The following is a 21,694-nucleotide window of genomic DNA, read 5'->3' on the forward strand; positions in this document are numbered from 1 at the left end:
AATGCTTCTGGTCCCCCTGACTTTCCTGGTTTCTAGTCTCTTTGTGAGGATCTTCCCAGCTAGTTTTGTGCTCTGTACTCTGCTCCACGTTCCCTACAAGATCGACATTGGTCAGATAGTCCCCTAGATTAACAATGTTTTCATTCAAGGTATGGAGGGTATCCACAATTTGTTTAGTCACAATCTGGTGGACATAATCTAGCCTTTGGACCTTTTGCTTGAGCTGGGTGATTCTGTCCTCCTGATTGTCTATGGGGTCCTGGCTTCTGTCTTTTTCTTGGCTGCCCTCCTTGTCTTTACTACCTCTGGCCTCATGATCCTTGACATCCCTCCTGTTGTTGGTCTGGTTGGACCTATCCTTCAGAGTCTCAATTTCTTGAAAAAGCCACTCAATGGAGCAAAAATTGTCAATCAGGCTATTCTTTTCATTGTTGAGAAAGTTGAAACTCATTTCACGAACATTGTCAGAGAGAACCAAAAGAGTCAGGTCAAGGAGCTCATCATAGTGGGTGCTATTGTCAAGATTCCCCAACACCTAGATTTTAGCAGGTTCTCTGACAATGCCCATACTGGCCCTATCCACATTGAGATTGCTCTAGGCTCTTCTCTTATTTTCCCTGATGGCCTCCCCCCCCTTTTCAACCATGATTTCTATCATCTCTTCTCGGTGCAAAATGGGGACCTCCAGGGGGGAGGTGGGCGTAGTAGGGCTGGGGGGAAAATTGGTGAGGTCACTAGAATGATCATGTGTTGGGGTCTGGTCCAATTTTCTTTTCTTGGGGTTATCCAGGGTTACCAAGGGGGTTACCTCCTTCTTGTCATTATCTTTCTCCTTGTCATCTTCCAACTCACTTTCCTTCTCTACCACCGAATTTGTCTCCTTTGACTCTGTATCCAACTCATCACTAGACTCCTTAGGATGAGGGGAAGGGGGGTTAGGGGGAGGGCACCTGGGGAACTTCTTGCTAGGGAAGCAGGGAGAGGGATTGGATTTTGGGGTTTCAGACTTGACAAATTTCACAACGCACACTTCCCCTGAGTCTGAGGGAGCCACTCGAAACCCTGATGGACTTGCCTCTTGTTTGGATTTTCAAAAACTCAAAAATGAGGAGCCAAAGGCCTTTGTGAAGGGCAGGGTTCTTGATAGGACATTTCTTGTAACTCTCTATTTTCTTAGTCATAGAAGTATTAATATAGAAAGGAAAGGAGATTTTCACTTTATGTCTAAAATGATTAAGTAGAACAAAATGATAGGTCCTAACTCTATCAAACCTGGGCTCCAAAGTGACATACTCTATGATGATCCTTAGAACATGCCCCTAGATCTTCTTGATGGACTCAATGTCATAGTAGGTGTCAATCTTTACCAGTTTGCTTTTCTCCTTGTCATTCTTGACGAAACCGTTGATAGCATTGGCAGACATCTTCTTATCCTTGAAGAAGCTCATGCCTTCCTGGGAGAAGCCAGTCACCTTTGTAATGAGACCCTCTATGATTTGGTGGGAAACACCATCAATTTTGACCTTTTCATTGTGCTAGGTTTCAACCATAATCTTGGTAACCCCCGCATCGAAACCATGGAGCCTCTCCATGAAGCCAGTTATGCCGCCCTTCTGGAGTTTTTTCCAAACCTTCCCTTTTTCTTTCCAGCTCTCTATTTCTCCCCATGGCTCTCTTCTAATCCTTTCTCCCACCATTGCAATATTATACCTCTCTAACCCTAAACCCTATAATAGAATTGTAGAGCTCAAAGATGAAGAAATCGCTAAGGACAAGAGCTTTAATGCACATGTTATTAGGTTTAACTTTGGCTTTCTTCTGCTCATGTATTATGTACATGTTATTATGAAATGGTGGGGGTTCTGCATAACTCCAAATGATTCTCTTTTTAAAACATGATTTAGCATGTCTCATCATCATAAAAAAGATTTTGAGTTGGTACCTTGAATTTTCTCCTTTCGGATGAGCTCCATAGCTGCTGCCAAAAAATGATTATTGTTTCCCCACGTCATCACCGAATTAAATGTGATCGCTGCATTTGCAGACCAATTAGCAACCACGTTAGCTTTACAATAGACATGGATGACGTGGTAATTTTAAAATTTTCTCAAGTCCATTTTTAGGTCCTCAATTATGCTTTCAATGGTCCATGAGGGTTTGGTTACTCCTAAAATACAATTTATTATATTTAGGGAGTCTCCTTCAAGCTATAGATGTTCAATCCTTGAGTCCAGGGCCAACTTAATAGTGAGTCTGGCTGCACTGGCTTCAACCAAATGGTTGGTTTGGTGACCAATAGGGGAGAAGATAGCAACAATGCCCCCTCACAAGCTGTTTCTTATGATTCCACTGCATCCAGCGAGACTAGGGTTCCCCTTAGTTGCCCCATTGAAATTGGCTTTATGCCAGTTTTTGGGGGGGAAGGACCAAGTAGCCTGCTATCTTCTTTTGATCCTGTCTTCTTTCCTGGCCTTAATTTTCCCTCTATCCTTTATGTTTCCATCTCTAGTTGTGGAATAGTTCTCTTTCATGAGGCCATCAATTTTCTCTACTATAATACCCTTAGGAGCTTCTCTATCTTTGAATATCCTGTTGTTGCGCTCCTTCCATATTCCCCAACAAAAGTGTGGGATAATCCAGGAACTCAAAATTTGGGAGTTCAGGCCTTTGTGGTTGCTACTCCACTGTATGAAGAATTCTTGGATACTGGCTGGCAGGCACCAGTAGAAGTTCATATTGGAAGTCAAAAGACTCCACACTCTAGAGGAAAAGGGGCAGTGAATGAAAATGTGATTAACCGTTTCTAGGTCATGCTTACAAAGGCAACATCTGCTGGGTATAATTTGGCCTCTCTTGGCTAAATTATCTAGGGTAAGGATTTTGTCTTGCAAGAGGAGCCAAAAGAAAATGTTGATTTTGGGCGTTAATCTAGGGGTCCAGGCCTTGGCCCAAATAGGTTTCTCCCCTATGCCCACAAGGGAAAGATAGCCTGAGGCTACAGTATAATGGCCTCCAGAAGAGTCTCCCCAGACTAAGGCATCGCCTATCTAGTTTATGTTGATAGCATTCAAAGAGGCCATCAAAGGCTTGAGATCTTGCGAAACCTCTGCTAGATTGTGCCATTCATTCACATTTCTATAGTTCCTAACCAACATACCATATCTTCCTATTGCCTGATCAGCCCACCTGCTGAATGAAGGATGGTTATTGAGAGGTTCCTAAAAAAAGCCAGCTATCCTGTCAAAAAACGATTTTGTTAATAAGTGGGGTAAAAGAAGAAAAGAAATTACACTTTTGTGTTACTTTTTCATAAGGTTGTCCCATGACCATATTGAAAAAGCATTTGATTTTGCCAATGATTTGTCAGATTTTTGTTATAGAAGAGTTGCATTATAGTAGAAAGTTGTTGCTTATCTGAGTAATTATAGAAGTAAAAAGTTTGATTTATTCCCATGTGCTCTGGATAGAAAAAATTAATTAAAGGATCAAGATGAATGGGCCAAGTAATTGGATGACTTGTTCTATTTGATAATAAATAAAGTCATCAATGAAATGGGGCATGCATGGTGGGCCACTACTATAGAGGAATTGGTGAAGGCCTAGTTATTTTTTGATTCCTTGAAAAAAGATTTTATTAATATTGACAAGGATGTTGAGTATGTGCTTAAGAAACAACATGACATATTGCATTTCAATTGGCTAGATGACACACTTTTTGACAAGTGGATGGTAGATATTGCTTCTAATCAATAGTTTGAAGATGTTGAAACTGATGGTGATGAGGTGGAGGAAGATGAAGTACAGATCATTGATACAACTACACAAGATCAGAGGGAAGAAGAAGATAAATGAAAGCAACCAATTTCAGTTGTAGGTCTAGAGCCCTAGGATGTTGACATGACAAAGGAAGAAACAATAGTAAAAGTACTTTTATCAGTACATGATGAAACTAGTGAAAACACTCAAGTTGAGATTGATTTGCAATTGCAAGAAAAAACTTCATCATTGGACAGTCTAGTAGCTGCATATACAGTAGATTCAAAATTGTAGTGGCCAATCAAGAAAGAAAAAATTAGTAAGATGTGAAGATGTAGTAGAAATGGGACCTACCAAAGTAATACTTGATGTATTAACCTTTTGTTACACAAAGTTTTTGTCCTTTTGTGACTATTTACAAAATGTAAATATCTTTTATAAAAGGACACTTGTCAATTCTTGATTCCTGAAGCTTGTTGCATCTTACTCTATAGAAGTGAGATTCTAAGGCTAGAGAATGGTCCAATTTTTGATACAATTTGAGTTTGTATTGAGTATGGTTTTGTCTAGTTAAAAGTATGTAAAACTTATGATGAATTTTCTCTATGAATAATTGGAATATATTGATAGTGTAGGGGTCTAATGTCTTTTCTAGAGTCATTTTGAGTCTTATTGCAATTGTATGCAAATCTTCAAAGGATATTAATACAAAATTGAACTATTCCCATATCTGTTCTTGCTAAATTTTGTCTCCATTGTTATTACCTAGTTATTTAATATTGTGTGATCAAAGCTTTTCCACTTGAATGTAATTCATTTAGGTTGTATGTCAATTCATTATTGTTATTGATTCAATGAATTAAGTAAATGATTTAGGGAATTCAATGGGGTTGCTATGGTAATAGAAAGTATGTCTATAAGAATGAATTCTAGTAAGAATTTTTGATAATATTTATTGTAATGCAACAAAATAGATCTATAATTGGAGTAGACTCTGAATCCTAATGGAATAGGCATTGATCTAGTTAATCCAGTTTGCAAATTGGTAGATCATGAATAGGCATCAAGTCTAAAATCAAAATCATCTTTATTTTACTATTTGAAGAGTTTCAAAGATGGTCAACACTTGTTGCATGTAACCTTTAATCTTTAGCTAGCTACTATTGCTTAAAATACTTTCAAATCTAAGATGAATTGTGACCAAATCTTCTTATAAGGGATGTATATCATCTGAAAAGGTCAAGGGATGGATAACCTATATTTGTCAGGGATAAAAGATGAGAATTAGAATGAAACTAATACAATTCTCATACAACAAAATTCATTTGAATCATCCCCTAGGTATACCCAACTTGGTTTTGCAGAGCCTAAAGAGTAGAAAACCATTCTTGATTTTTTTGTAGTTGGATCCAAATAATATGCATACACAGTTGATAATGGGAAGTAGCTAGTCCTTAGATTTGTGAATTTTATTATATTGGTATTGAGCTTTTGTTATTCAATAGTTGAAAAATACCAACAAGACTAAGCCAAAAAAAAGTATTAATAATAAAGTAGATTGTATATGTAAATAATTTGTCTCAAGTTAGCCAAAAATTTGGTGCAACTAATGTGTATATCTAAAAAAATATTTCACATGTTCTATTTAATGTTTATATGTGCACATATGGTTTGGAAAGAAAAATTTAGTCATACATGACCCCATCATAGTTTACATTGATCCTACCCATACATTTCATTGATCATCATGATCTTCATCCATGTCATCATCATCATCATCATCATCACTAAAATTGTACTTGTCACTTGGATCATCGTCGTCACCACCATCATCTTCATTGCCATCATCATCATCACAATTAGTATAAATGTTAAGTTGTTGAGGGTTTCACAATGATGTCTACTCTAATTCTCTAAGTTGTTGATCCTTTTATAAACACTTTCAAGTCAACTATACACTAAAATAGTGATATATCTATATCTTTTGTTAATAGGACACATGGTCCTAGAACTGAATTGTTCCTAAACACCTCAATTGAGGATATAGAGGTATAAAGTTCACTATAAAAGTGAAGAAGACAAAACATTTCATTGTATTGTGTGCCAATTACCAAAAAAAATGTTTTCTTTCGCAAAAAATTTCCAAAAATATAAACCCAACCTAATGAGTATGATAGTTTCATCATAGGAAGGTTGTGACAGTCTCTTATCTATTGACATCTATTTCTTTTTTCAATTATTTTCAGTATCCTCAAATCTCAACTCCATGTGGTATATGATACGAAGAACTACTTATATCCAGGTATTTCATTGTCTTAATAAAGGATTTAGGAAGATATCTCATCAACATTGGGATTAATGGAAGCTCAATGGCCTTTTATAGCATATGGTACTCCAGATCACACCTTATAGAAGTTTTCAACATGTGAAATACCTTCAATCCCTAGAAAGGTTAGGATATTTATCAATATAAATATAAATCATGCAAGTTTCCCAAATTATTATATCTATGGGATTTCACTCGTAAGCCTCTCAATTTAAAATTTTAAAACATATTAGAAAGGAATGTTAGACAAAGTGTCAACAATAGGACAAATAGATAGCTCTCTTGTTATTTGCAAGTATGCTTATTGAATCAATTTTGTAGAATATCCTCATTTCCTTGTAGTTTTATAGACTATCCTCATTTACTAATAGTTTTGTGGACTATCCTCATTCACTTACTACTACCAATCACAAATATTTTGAGTAGAGAATAAAACAACTGAATCTGGCTAAAAAACATGACATTTAATCAAATGGAACCAATTTGATTGCATGAAACAAAGGCCTTCAACACACCCATTTAATAATGTTTGTATGATCACCAATTTTTATTAGGGGTAGTGCTCCTAATTCATTGATCATATACATATTCATTGAAAGTGAAACTTTTATTATTATCATGGAGCATTAACAACCATTTATAACATGTAAAATTTCTACACAAATTTGGAGTAAACTCCTCTCTATCTTGTAGATTGCTAAAGCTCCACTTAAGACTCTTCAATAATCTTAGGAGTTATGAGGAAAATCTCCATTTAGATTATTAGGCATGTAGAAAGGCCTTGCTTCTTAGTTTATGGTTGTTTAAGCAAAAAGCTCTTTTGAAAGAGAAAGTAATTCTTTTTTTTGAAGAAGTCTATACTCCTACCATTTTGAGAGGCAAATAATCAAGGGCATTCAGGAAACTCCATAGCCTAGCTTGCCTTCTATGTAATTACCAAACTAGGTTGCTGAGATGGACCTCTGTTGTAAGTTGAGGATTATACTAAGACTAAATTAGTCTCAATGATGCATTTGTGAAGCCATGAATTTATATGTTAAATGAAGTATATTATCCCCTTACAATACATTGTTTAGAGTTGAACACTCATGAACTTATGATATTGCTATCGGGATTTAACTATGTGATTTTTGAGTCAAACTCATTGACCCATATTTCATGAGTAGTGATTCAACATGAATCCATCTCTCATGAGAATAAATGGAACACTTAGCACTCATTGGATTTGGGTGATGCTCATAGGGGTCCACCCCTATGAGCATCACCCAGATCCAATGAGTGCTAAGTGTTCCATTTATTCTCATGAGAGATGGATTCATGTTGAATCACTACTCATGAAATATGGGTCAATGAGTTTGACTCAAAAGTCACACAGTTAAATCCTGATAGCAATATCATAATTTGACTACCTGTGGAAATTATCTCCTACTTACCACTCATGAAATCTTAAGTAATGCAACTTAGTCTGGGGGAGGTTGGTATATATCTTTAAAAAAATAGGTTTCCTTTATTGGTATGTGCTAGGACTGATATATGTACAATGTCAAGAATTTAATTATGGAGAGCAATTTTTAAAAATTCCATCCATTTATGAAATGTTCAAAATTAAAATTCTACTGTTAAATCTTAAAGGTTAGCTAAGAATTTTGTGGCCAAATACAAAAGCTATTGGTTCATTTAATCCCTATAAAGCTTTTGCTCAGTGCAAAAATATGATAACTTATCAAAAAATTGTATGGAAGGAAAATGTTATTTCTTCGTAACTTATTGTGTAAAGAACACAAACAATTATACTCATGGCACTCAATGTAATAAGGAGAAAGTTATAGTAGATGGAATTATGTAACAAAAAAATCAATACATTACAATGCAAAAAAAAACCTCTCCTCCAACTACAAAATTTCCTTCTTTTTGCATTCGAGAATAAGAGGATCGATGTCAATGCCCATCTTTCCTATTGTCCCTACGATAACTCTCATAACTGATTCAATTATGGAATACTTCAAATTTGGCAGTAATAAGATGAATCATGTTAAAGAAATATTTAACAAGTTATATCAGCAGTATTTAATTCTTTATGTTAGAAAATAATATTTAAAATAGAAACTTATTAAATCAAATGTAGGAATTTTAAATTTGAACATCTTGCTATTCAGTAAGGTCAACACATTCTTGTATGATATTTATTATTTAGCTCCAACATTAAAGTTAAATAGCATATAAGAGTTAGCTAGCACAACTCAAAGGGCACTATTGCAGACCTGTAGTAGAAGTTGTGGCCAAATGTGATCTACTAGAGGTGGTCTCACTTCTCATATACCATTTCACCTTGATGTTGCATCTATTTCCCCACTTGCTCTATGTCTCCCCCAAGTGGTGACATGTTCTAGATTGATGGCTCCATACAAATACAATCTCTTTTTGTGATTTTCAAACAATTTTCAAGGTTTTTTAATAATATATTCTAGTTTTTGAGTTTTTAGGTTAAAATCTAGCTAATCTGGTACTTAATCTAGAATAGGATATGAAATGGACATACAATAGTTAACTCTAACCATGTACCAAGAGTAAAAGCACTTTAAAAGGATAGTGACTATTTTTAACTAGGACCGAGATCAAGACATTTTTGCTTTCCTCAAATATGTAAAAAAAGCCATATCTATTCACTCTCAAATTTCAATAAGAAAGTTTAGTAACCCTACTTACTATGGACTTCTATTTACTCAACCACATAGAGAATGTATCTTTTACCTCCAACTTAAAAGTTTTTCAACCCTATGAACCCCATTGACATTCCTACCATAAACAAGATTTCTTTAGTTTCCAAGACCCTAATTTAAATAAACAAATTTAAGAGATGAACAATGTCTAAGCTATTAAAGAGTTTCTCAAGGACTCAAAACTCCAAACTTCAAAGATTCCCTACAAATATCAAAATGACCTTCTACAAGAGAAAAAAATAAAATGCAAATATGATCACAGTTTCTAAACCTAGGTCAAATGCTAAATCAAAAAATGCATCATTGAATATGTTATTAATAAATTTCAACCATGGTAATAAAGCCAACCAATAAATGTGTCTTTGGTCCACATCATCAAACTTAATCAAATGTTCATATTCAATATACCAAGTATCAACATCAAGGACAAATTATGAACACTTTGACCAAAGTTTGGAAGGATCAATATACTTCATACCTTAATACCTTAATAATTCTCTATTGTGGCACACTATGTGATGCTTTGAAACAATCTTTGGAACTCTAGTGCATAAAATTGAAGTTTGCAATTGGATCTCCTAATGACTATGGCATAGCTCCTAATATAACTTTTCCCCTAATAGCTCCACCCGTCACTCTCTAAGAACCCTTCACACATCTCCTCACAAATTGCCTCAAGTGCAAACCTTGCTCCTTCAATTGATACATTATTAGCTCTTGATTGGAAACCCTTCTCCTTAACTCTTTTGCTCTTGCACTTCATGTAAACTTAAAAATGAAATAGGAAATTGCCCTTTTTCATTTTAACATCGTAAGCTCATGTTAGTCAAAATTTTGACCAACACTTAGTGTTGGTTAAAATTTTGACCAACACAAGCATGGATTTAAAAATATATATTTTTCCTTCCACATTTAGACCAATCTAAAACATTTTAATAGATGGTCAAAAATTTTGGTCAAAAATTAAGTTCAAATGTACTAGTGTGTGTTATGTTTGCTAAGTTATAACGAAGTCCATCAAGTTCCTCTCTTGTGCTTATCTAGCTCACTTGGTCCTTTCATTGACCGAATTCACTCAGTCATTATGTTGGTCCTATGTTAAGTATATCATACTCCACCTTCCTTTGGTGACTAATTTAACTCTGGTCCCATGGTTGTCGAGTTCACTCAACATTCACTACTATTAAGAAATCCTCACTCAGTACCTTAGCTTATCAAGTTCACTCAGCACCCACTGCTTGTCACTCGATATCCACTATTTTTTGAGAAATTTTTTTGAAGATAGGAAGTTTTATTTCTTACAAAATTAGTGTGTTGGTGATTTTACATGGTTCTTCCTATCATTAGACAGTGTGCAGTGATTCCAATATTTGTGAGAAAAATCTAAGAGAATTGTGGGCACTCAAATTGAATGAAAATAGGGTAAAAGCATAAGCAAATATTCTGTTTTAGTTACTAGATCCCATTTTGGTGGAGCTATTAATAATACCAACTGAGATTTAATCAGAGGATTCATTACATGTGTTTGATAGAATGTTTGTGCACCTCATCAACAAAGTTTCCTCCATGGTGGGATGTAGAATGAGAAGATTTGGGAAGATACAATAAGAATTTGATGAAATGCCAATGAATTTAGCTTGATGCAAGAGTGTAATGAGCTTTATATAATGTATTTGATAAAATGTAAAATTCCCATATTTTTATCATTCATATAATGATAAAAATATGCGCACACTTGGAAAGATGTGACTATAGGTGTAAAGATGGATTTTCATAGAGTCAATGTTAACCTCAATCTTCCTAAGCTATGGGTTACAAGACAGTAGTTGGGATGATGCATGACTTCCTTCAATACATGGCATAATAAAAATTATATATGGTATAAAAGGTCATCAAAGTAGCAATATGTGTCATATGCTGCTATTCGAAAGAAAGAGAGGAGGTTACCATAATGCATACACAGAAACATTGATATAAGGATTGGAAGCATTATAAATGGTTATCCAAAAAACTTCAAAGCAATTTCAAAGCAATACTATCTTATTTGAAGAAGAGGTCTAAATATGATGGAATCTCTTCCAAGTGAAAAAGGAATATCAAAGAAGTTTTATAGATTAGAGACTTAGCCAAATTGAAAAGAAAGTTGATTATCATTTTCATCGGTGATTGCAAGATTTTGTGCAATTTTATCAATCCAAGTTGACATCTTCTTCAAAGGAAAGTTAGTTATTATAGATCATTTTGTGGTAAAGTCCAAGTTTTATATGTTTATCAAAATATTGATAATGAAGAGAATCGACCATTTCATCAATTTCTCATAAAATCTGATGAATAATTGAAAGGAAGATTGAGCATCTTTTAAGATGAGTTGGGACATATTATAAGTTGGATGGTACAAAGTTAGTTACAATATCATATCAAAGATATGCATGCTTGTGAAAACTATAAAAAATAGAGAACTCACATTGTTGAATAGCTAATATTATCATGTCAAAGAAATGGTGTCTCATGAAATTGTAGTGCATATGTCAACTAAAATTAATGACAATAGGATCATGTAATCCATGTAGTGATTCTTATAGAAATAGACTATCTATAGCACATTTACACAAGAAGCAATATTGATAATTGTTGGATTCATTACATTAAATTAGGTTAGCTTCGAAGTTTTGTTTGAATTAATTAATTAATTATATATATAGTTGTTGGGGAAATTATTCCTATATGTAGTTGTTGTAAAGGAAAATGAGGCTATATAAAGCTTTTCATGTATCAATGTGAAACATTTAGTATGAAGCTTGTATGTATCTGATTGTATCTAGAAAATTAAAGTCAATAAATTGAGTCATTTTATATTTTAGCTCTTTCATTTGGTGTTAGAGTGGATTGATCAATGGGGAGAAGAGTTTTTCTAATGGATTTTGGATGACTAGACTCTAACTTTTGTAGACAAGATCTTCTACATTTTTTATTGGAGATAAGAGGCTAGAGGAAATGAAGGTTGGAGGATTTTTATCATCTTGAGCTAGCTTCTTTCTTAGAGATGATTATTGCATCCGAAGCAAATATTTATGTCCCTATGAAGTGGTTTCTTGGCAAACTTATCCCTAGAGATAAGAGGAGACTTGATAGATTTTTTTCCTTGAAGAAAAGAGGGGGCTTGGCTACATGATGCCAACTTTTGGAGGAAAGGTGACCATGTGTAGACATATTAGTGATGATTGTTTCTATGGCACTTGGTGAGGTGTTAAACACACTCAGAGGAGATGTGGACTTTTGGAGGAAAGGCATATCATGTGAAGCACTAAAGGAGGCATTAGAAACACTTCAAGAAGATGTGAAATTTTAGAGGAACTATGTCTCGTTGTGTAGGGAGGTGGAAACAATGTTGTTGTGAGAACAACTTTAGGATTTGTAGTTTGAAGTTGGGGTATGAAAGCTACTTATGAGGGAAACTTCAAGATTTGAGGATTTGTAATCTAAAGTTGTAGAGAGAAAATGTACTTCAATAAGCAAAGATTGGTGAAGCATTTCATCAAAGGATCCAATGAAGAAAATTGGTGAAAGCAGCTTCATCAAAGTTTCCATTAAAACCTTTACAAAATTTACCCCTATTGGATTAATGTAATAAGGGAGAAATTTTGGATTTATTACATTATATTAGGTTAGTTTCTAAGTTTAGTTTAAATAAATATATAAATTATATATATAGTTGTTGGGAAGTTATTCTTGTAAGTAGTTTTTGTAAGGGAAAATGAGGCTACATAAAGTTGTTCACATATCAATGTGAAACATTTAGTATCAAGTATGTATGTATTCAAACATATCCAAAAAATCTAAGTCAATAAATCGAGTCATTTTATATTTTAGCTCTTACAATAATGGTGACTTTGGAGTGTGACATGGATGTCCATCAAAGACTTTGTTATGAAGAAGGTCTCTATTAGACATGATCACATTGAAGCTTGACAAAGAAAACCACTGGCAACTATAAAACATAGCTAAGATCTCTTATAGAATGTTCACATAATTTTTTATTTTAATTGAAGTGGTTGATATGAAGATAATTCAACAACCTTTTTCCAATACTCTTTGTTTTATATCAATACTAGGAATTTTGTAACAAGTTATGGTTCTCCACTACCCATACAATGTTGGAAATAAATAGAGCAATCTAGAAGGCACATAATGGGTTGAGTTTGATCTACCAACCTCCATGTACATACCAAGATAGGATCCTTGGAACATGCAAGCATAATTGTATGACAAAGCTACTCAATAGCTTGGTTGTAGTCCATAGAAGCATACACTTGACAAGTGAATTGTTCAACACAATGACTCAATGTCATGGATAACTATGGAATGAAATGATGCAAGGATATCTGAAACACATAAAATTAAAGTAATGATGGGATCCTATAGAGTAAATGTCTCCAATAACTTCACAACATATGCATAAAAATGTATCTTTGAAAAGTCTTTTAAGAAAATGTGGAATGAGTTTAATTGGATGGTGTATGAGTTGAACTCCACATTTTCTCACCAATTTTCCCATTGAAAAATGTGCCTAATTTTTATATAGGAGGTTTGAAAATAATTATATCTCATTTATTCTAATAATCCAAATTTAGGAGGTATCCTTAGTAATCTAGCCAAGTTGGTACTAAGCATGTTGGTGTTGCATCAATAGACATAGGACCACATTTAATTATTTGTGAGCATAACTTCCAAAGATATAAATTGTGGTGGAATTATACTAGTGATATTATAAAAACCACTACAATAATAAGGTTACTCTCATTGGTAGATGAATTCTATGTGAGATATTAGGTTTGTGCCACCATCTATATATTTGGAAAAGGATTCAAAATCCTGCTTTGAAATGCAATAATATTTTAAATCATTTTCTAGTACTACAATTTTTGTGAAAGAGGAAATTTGTCACTACTGTATTGTGCTTCATTACAAAATGCTACACAAGCTCTAGGTCCCATATATATGGTGTGACTGGGTAATTTGTTTTTATTATAGTGAAAAAGATAGATTGTATACTAGAAAGGATCATTAGTAATGTATAGTATAAAATAAATGGATGAGAGAAAATTTTAAAAACACTCGAAAGATTGTGTTCAGTCGATGGAACATAAAAATATCTTAAGTTTTTAGATCTGATCCCTCAAAAAGACATGTCTCCAAGGAATGATAATGGTGAAGAAAGTGCTTCTCATATGTGTGTGTAAAGTACACATGCTTAGAGTAGGGTAAACTTTAAGAAAGCTGCCTCCAAAAAAAGATATAAAATATTGGTGAACCTTTCATTATTTTGAAAAAAAAAAATTATTTCTATTGGTGAATCTCTCAATTTCTTACTCTAAATAAGAATAATATTGGTGATTATTTTTAATCATAATTTTTCTCTATAAAATATTGACAAATCTCAATAATAATAGGAAGTTCATTAATCACCATGGAATATTACAAATCAAAATTGAACAATTTTTTACCTCTTGGACTATTATGAGTATTGTTAAATGTACTTTAAATCAGTAGTGAAAACTAAATATTGGTGATATATCCTTAAAGTAACTAATAATTATGATAATTATTGGTTAGTTCAATTTAATTTCACTAATAATATATAATATTTAGGCGACTCAAATCTAAGCATGTATCGAATATTGGTGTTTAAATTTTTCAATAAAATAAATTATTAAGCAATTTTAAATATTCTAAAACTAAATTTTATAAAACTATGGAAATTTAGATTGTATCCAAACATAAATTATTAGCCAAATTACTAGCCAAAAATATCTAAAATTAGCCAATTTGCAAATATTAGGCATAAAAAATACCTTGGCTTCAAGGCCAAATTATTTTATCGGGAACTGATCCAGGAGTTGAAAGAATCTTGCATTCTTATGTCAACAAGATTATTTATTTAATGGTCTTCTTCTACATATTTATAGGCTACAACTCATCTTTTTTTTAAAAAAAATTGACTTTTTTGCTTTTGGTCAAAGGTTATCGAGTTGACCATTTTTGTGTAAAATCTTGAGGTTAATTAATTGCTCCCAAAATGTGAAACATGGAATTATTTATTAACTCATGGAAAGTGTAAGTATCCCATGAAGCTTACAAATACAAGGAATTTTTTAATTAAAAAGTGGTGGGGGGTAGGACTTATTCAAAGGAAAAAATATGGAGAAATTTTTAGAGGAGCTTTCAATGAATTTTAGTTTCATGTTATGCATGAGATTCTTTGTGTTTGTATATTATCAAACATATAATAAATAAAGAATTTGTTCATTTGTCCAGAATGGCCCTTCTAAGTTATGATTCTTAATTTATTGTATATTAAATAAGAAATTCTATCATGCATTTGTGTGAATCATTAGTTTGGTGCAAAGAAACATATTTATCTCCTAGCATCTTGATTTGGGTGTTCTTGCATAGATTATAACTTTGTATGTTGGGATCTATTGTACTACTTTCACCGTATTTACATTTATGTGCTCAAACTACTTTCATAAACTATAATCCTTTTGAAATGTCATATACTATTCATGTGTCTAGTGTTTTAGTTTCTTTCATCTATTCATTTAGCTTTGTGTTCTATACTTTTGTGATTTTAGGTGAGAAGTACCCAAAAATCCTCAAATATGCCCATCATATGAGGGAGTTCCCCTCCCAAATGAAGAGGAATATTGCATGGTGAAAGTGATTAGTTGCAATATTTCTAGCTATTAGCATAATTATCATTATTCACAAAGTGAACATGGTCAATTTTGAAGGTTATTTCATAGTGAAAAATCTATTTAGTAATCAATTTTTGGTGACTCTAGTTTGGAAAAAAAATGCCGATATACATTACTCCTCAAAAATTTCAAGGTACCTTTCTAGGAATAAAGGTTGGCAAGAATGATGGTTGGCAACTTGGTTTTAAATATTGAATGTTGACAACTCTATTTGAAGGTTCTCTAGTTCAAAACATGGTTTGGTAAAAATGAAAAGTTGGAAGTGATAGTTATGATGAATATTTTGCATGTTAGAAGAAGAAAGCTCCTAATGAACCCATATAGGTTGATTTTTTGAAGAGTTTTTATGGTGGCTTATGGCTTAATCTAGAAAAAATCCATCCATCTTTGCTTAAAACTCTACAAAATACATATGAAGAAGATGGTAAAGATAATCAATTTTTTTCTCTCACAAGCCAAAATCATTATCAAAAAGAAGTTCCACATGTGAACATAAAGAAGACTTTGTTCTGAAGAATCTTAGAATGATTCATGTGAATCAAGGTTGGATAATGGTAGTCAAGAAAGTATCCCAATGCTTATGCCTGTCACTCAATAGAACCATACTTCTAGTGATCTTGATCAAGTTGAGTTTTAAACTATTTTTTTATGAAAATGGACATCTTGACGTAGACAAAATACATCCTTCTTTACTTCAAAAATTGTAAGAAATTGAGTGAGAAGACCTATATGAGAATTATTTTCTTGATAATGGAACATCTCCAATCAAAATGTTAGAAAGAACTCATCAAAATATGCATGTTTGAAAGAAAATGGGGATTCTATGGCTAATCAGAAAGAATGTCAAGATATGAAATCTATGAAAGAAGAAGGGATTGTTAATGTATCAAGACATCACTGTGGAAATTTTGAAAAACTCAAGAGAAAGTATCCAATCATCTTTATCCCAATGAGATTTAAAAAGAGATATTAGATGTTTCTCAAGAAATTCCCCAACATATGATTAAAGATGGAGGAAATGTGGATGAAGGTGAATTTCATACAACACTTATTTCTACTTAGTTTCTTGATTCTCCAAATGATGATTTCAAGTGTGGAGAAGATGTTTATGTTCATTCATCATTGGTAGTAGTAAAAAAAGGTGTTTGAATTTCAAGGTGTGAACTTATCTATTCCTTCTAATGCATTACTAATTGATGAGGAATGGGCCTCCAAAAGGTCATTAATTTGATATCCTTTTTATCTTGGTTTTAGATAGTTATCTTGAAGAAATAGTCTTGACTTAATGGTTTTAAGAAAATGAACTTATGTTTTTCATGAATATGTTATTTATATGTTAAGAAATGAAGTAGAAGTATGGATAGTTCAAATATGTTATATTTACTTGAATCTATGGACTTCTATGTATAATGAAGGAATGTTCCATGCTGGTAAATGTTTCCTCATCCATGCTATGTTTTGGGTAGATTCCTTCCTGTAGCCATAGGATTTGCAAAGAGTGATAGTTTGAACATTACACCTCTTTCTAACATTGATGATAAAATAAATATATATATGTGGAAGTTGTATGCATTTAATTTTTTTTAGGTACTTTCCACATGAGTTTAAAGTTAGCACCTTGGCACTAAGTCAAAGCCAACTAGATTGCTAAACAACCACAAACAAGCAAGTTATTGTATGTTTTCTACTATGGTAGTGCACCAATATAGCTCCCTCAACCTACTATATTCTTTGAGGATTTAATTGTGGGTAATGATATTTCTACTGCAAACTTTATGAATCTATAATTGATCCTCATTAATGAAGTGATCATAGAGTTAGGAAGTTTTTGTATTTTTCTTGTAAATAATGCCTATTATATCTTTGAGAAGAATTTTTTGGAAGAAAGATAGAATAGATTAATTTTCATAACAACAACATGTGATATTATTTTTCATTAGATGTAATATCTTACCATGAATGAATAGAATACAAAGTTCAAGTTTACATCTTCTATCTTGATTGTCTTTTCTATTCACTTATCCAAGTGGGCCCACTTGATGAGTGAACTACTCTATTAGAACATATTTCATTTCCTTGTTTGTTTCTTCACAAGTTAAAATTATGTTGTTCATGTAGCCATTGATAATAGAATTAGTGAATTGTCCCTACAACATAGGTTCATAGATAGGTTTACTATTTGTAGCATTACTTTAAGCTTTAAGTTAAGATGTTGTTTTAGTTTCTAGTTTAAGTTTCCTTTAACATTTCCTTTTTTTTAGTTGTAATGAATGGCCAGTTAGCTTAATACCTCAAAAAAAAAGGATTGGACATCCTTTCATAATGACTCCATGATTAGATAGAATCATGTGTTTTTGTAAAGAATAACATACTACCTTCATTTTATTTTGTCAACCCAGGAGCGTAAGCTTGAGAGGGTGGTTGCAAAGTATATGCTCTAATTCCTCAAATCATTATAGCTAAAATAAAAGGAAATGTTGAAGGAGACTTAAGCTAGGAATTGAAAAGGCATCTCATCTTAAGCTTTAAAGTAATTCTACAATAGTAAATCTATCTATGCATCTATGTTGTAGGAACAATTCACTAATTCTATTATCAATGGCTACATGTATAATAGAATTATTCCTTATAAAGAAACAAGCAAGGAAATAAAATCTATTCTAACAGAGTAGTTCACTCACCAAGTGGTACCCCTTGGATGAGTGAACAGAAAAGACAATCAAGATAGGAGTTGTATTCTATTCATTCATAGTAAAATATTACATCTGTCTAAAAATAAGATCACACACTATTGTTGTGAAAATCAATCTATTCTGTATCCCCCAAAAAAATCTCTTACAAAGCTACAATAGACTTTATTTAAAGGAAAACTACAACAACTTCCTACTTCTACGATCACTCCATCAATGAGGATCAATTGAAAATTCATAAAGTTTGCAACATAAATATCATTAACTGTGATTAACTCCTCCAAGAATATAGTAGGTTGAGGGAGCTATTGAGAATAGATTGAAGAAGCTAATCAAAGAGGGAGATTGTAAAGGGAGATTGTTGACAACATACAAGTATGACTAATATGCTTCAATCATTGTTTTGTCACTAATTTTAAACTAGCTATCTACTAGTAAGACAACAACTTATATGATTTAAGTACTATCACTTATTTGATTGATGAAGAGGATTTGATCATAAGATGTAACAATAGCACCTAGAGGAAAGGTTGAGTAATTATTATGTAAAGAAGTACAAGAATTAGTTAAGATAGTGATAACATGATCTATTGATAATCTACTTAAGGTTACAAAGGCTAGTTATGCTAAGAAAATTTAGAAGAATAAGTTACACAAGGTTTTTCTACCAAGCTTGATTGAGTGGATAGTAGGTGCCAATAAAATTTAGTGTAAGACGATTAGAAGATTAGTTGGAACCAAGTAAATGCTTGTTCTAGTAAATGCCAAGAAAAATAGTGGATGTCGAGTAAAGTCTAGTTGATGTCAAGCATCAGTAAACTTTACTTCTTATCAAGTAATTTCACAGAAGATGCCAAGAAATATAGTATGTGTTGAGCATCAGAAGCAAGATAATGCCAAGCTATTTCATTATTTGAAACATTGAAAGTTTGATGGATCTAAGACAACAAGTTTGTTTTCTTAGATTATATGAACTAGGTGGAAGATAAGATTGATGAGTTGGAGGCACAAAATTCAACATAAACCATTTTTAGGTGAATTCAAAGAGGATTCTTCAAGAAGAATTTCTAGAAGAGATATGGAATGTGGGATAGATTCATTGTATCCTACCTAATCCATTCAAACCCTAAATTTGATGATGGAAAATGAGCAAAAAAAATTCTTAATTTCCTATTTATAGGAATGGCTGGTCATGAAGCAAGTTTTTCATGTGTGAGAACCTAATGAAGATAAGGAGTCAAGGGTTTTGCTTCATCAAGTGACCTAAGAAAAGAGTTTGCATTAGCATGTTAAGAAAGAAGGCTTAAGGGTATGAATGGTTAAAGGGTGAACAAGCTATCAAAGCTGCAATTTATGAAGGCCAAGTAGAATGGAGGACTAAATAGTGATCTATAATCAACAAATGAAGTTGTAAGTTTTTATCAGATCAAGTATTACTATTACCCTCTAACAATTGTATCAGTCTAGGGTAAATCCTTTAGATTAAGGTTGACCTAATAGTCATTTGTAAATCCTTTAACCAGGTGACATTCCAAGTGAATGGTCTAAAGTCCTCTAACAAGGCTCACTCCTAATATGATGATTGAAATCCTTTAATAGGGTCACATTTAACAGTGTGTATTGTAACCTTTAACAGGGTTGGCCTTTAGTAAGGCATCACTTTAGAAGAGTGAAAAAGAGCAGCATGTTACTGGTGGTTTTTCCCACATTGGGTTTCCACATAAATAATTGTGTCAAGTGTGTTGATGAATCTGTTATGTTTTATGTTTAAATTTTTGCAAGTTGATTTAATAGTAACCTACAAGTTTTAAGTGATTGAATAATCTTATGGATACATGCATGATGAATAATGTTTTATGGGTTCACTAAGCTGTGAAATGTTTTATTTATACATCTGGACCTTAGATAACTAATTAACCCCCTTCTCATTTATTCTAAAGTATTCCAACTATTGGCATCAAATCCATCTAATTAAGAGAACTAGTTTGAAGGTAGTAGAAGCATAAAGATCAAGATGTCAAAAAGATAAGTACCCAATTTCAATAGAGATAACTTTCCTACATGGACAATTTTGATGAAGCTACACTTTGGAGGAATTGGAGATCATGCACAATCTACCATTAACACTGAGTATGTTAATCATGCTAGTGCCCCAACTACTAAGGATATGAGAAAGAAGAAAGAACATAACCAGGTAATTCTAGAGATTGCCTCTTCCCTAAGGTATACTAAATTTAATGATATCAAAGGTCTTGATAGTGCAAAGAAAATGTGGGATGCCCTAACCACTATATAATGCAATAAGAGGAGCTATAGGTAAAATAGATGATGACACTATGCTAAGAAAAATTTTAAGAACATTGATGCCTGCATATGCTATTAAAGTTTCTACAATTCAAGAACTGAATGATCTATCACTTAAAGGTCTAGTAGGTAAACTCACTACTTTTGACCTATCTAACTTTGATAATTATAGACCTAAAAGTATTGAATCTACTTTCAAAGCTAAGGTATCATTAAAGAAACTTGAAGAGAAGAAAAAGAACAAAAACAAGAAGTATGTGTCTAGTGACAATGATATAGATGAGGAGGATGCAGAAGAACTTAAAGCACTATTGGAAAGGAGATTCCATAAAGGTGAAGGTAATTTCAAAGGTAAATTTCCTATAATTTGTTTCAATTGCAATGATGTTGGTTATATTGTTTCTAGATGTCTAGAAAAGAAGAATTATATAGGTGGTGACAAATAGAAGAGCAGAAGAGATGAAAACAACAAGTACTACAGAGACAAAGGAAAAAAGTCTTGCTAAATTTCTAAAGAGAAAACAAGAGATGAATCTAAAGAATATGATGATGAAGTGGTGTATGTTACAATGAGGGAAAAATCTGATGAAGATGAGGCAATTACACTTGTGACATGTGTGAACAAGAATGATAGGTGGATCATTAATAGTGGGTGTTCACATGATATTATTGGAGACAAAAGTAAGTTCATTACCTTGAATTGTTATGATGGAAATAGTATAAGATTTGGTAATGATGCAACATATTTGATAAAAGGAAAAGGTTCTATCAAGCTCACAGATAATATTTTATGCGACAATGCTTACTATGTTGAAGGACTTAACTATAATTTTTTTAAGTGTGTCACAATTGAATAATTTGGGATGTAAGGTTGAGTTTGAAAACTAGATTGTTAAGATATTTGACACTGATGGGAAATTAATTGGAAATGGTGATCAAACTAGCAGTAATCTATTCTATCTTGATATAGAGGATGCTACTTGTCTTGTTTTAAAATTTGGTGATGTGTGGCTATGACACAAGAGCTTATCTCATGTCAATTTTGATAGTCTGGTCAGTATTAGTAACATGAGAAAATTTAGAGGTTTGCCTGAGTTGAAGAAGCATGATAATATAATGTGAAAATAATGTCAGTTAGGAAAA

This window comes from Cupressus sempervirens, chromosome 2, assembly GCF_028749045.1.
Source record: "Cupressus sempervirens isolate cs-2001-9-10 chromosome 2, ASM2874904v1, whole genome shotgun sequence".
Lineage (NCBI taxonomy): Eukaryota > Viridiplantae > Streptophyta > Pinopsida > Cupressales > Cupressaceae > Cupressus > Cupressus sempervirens.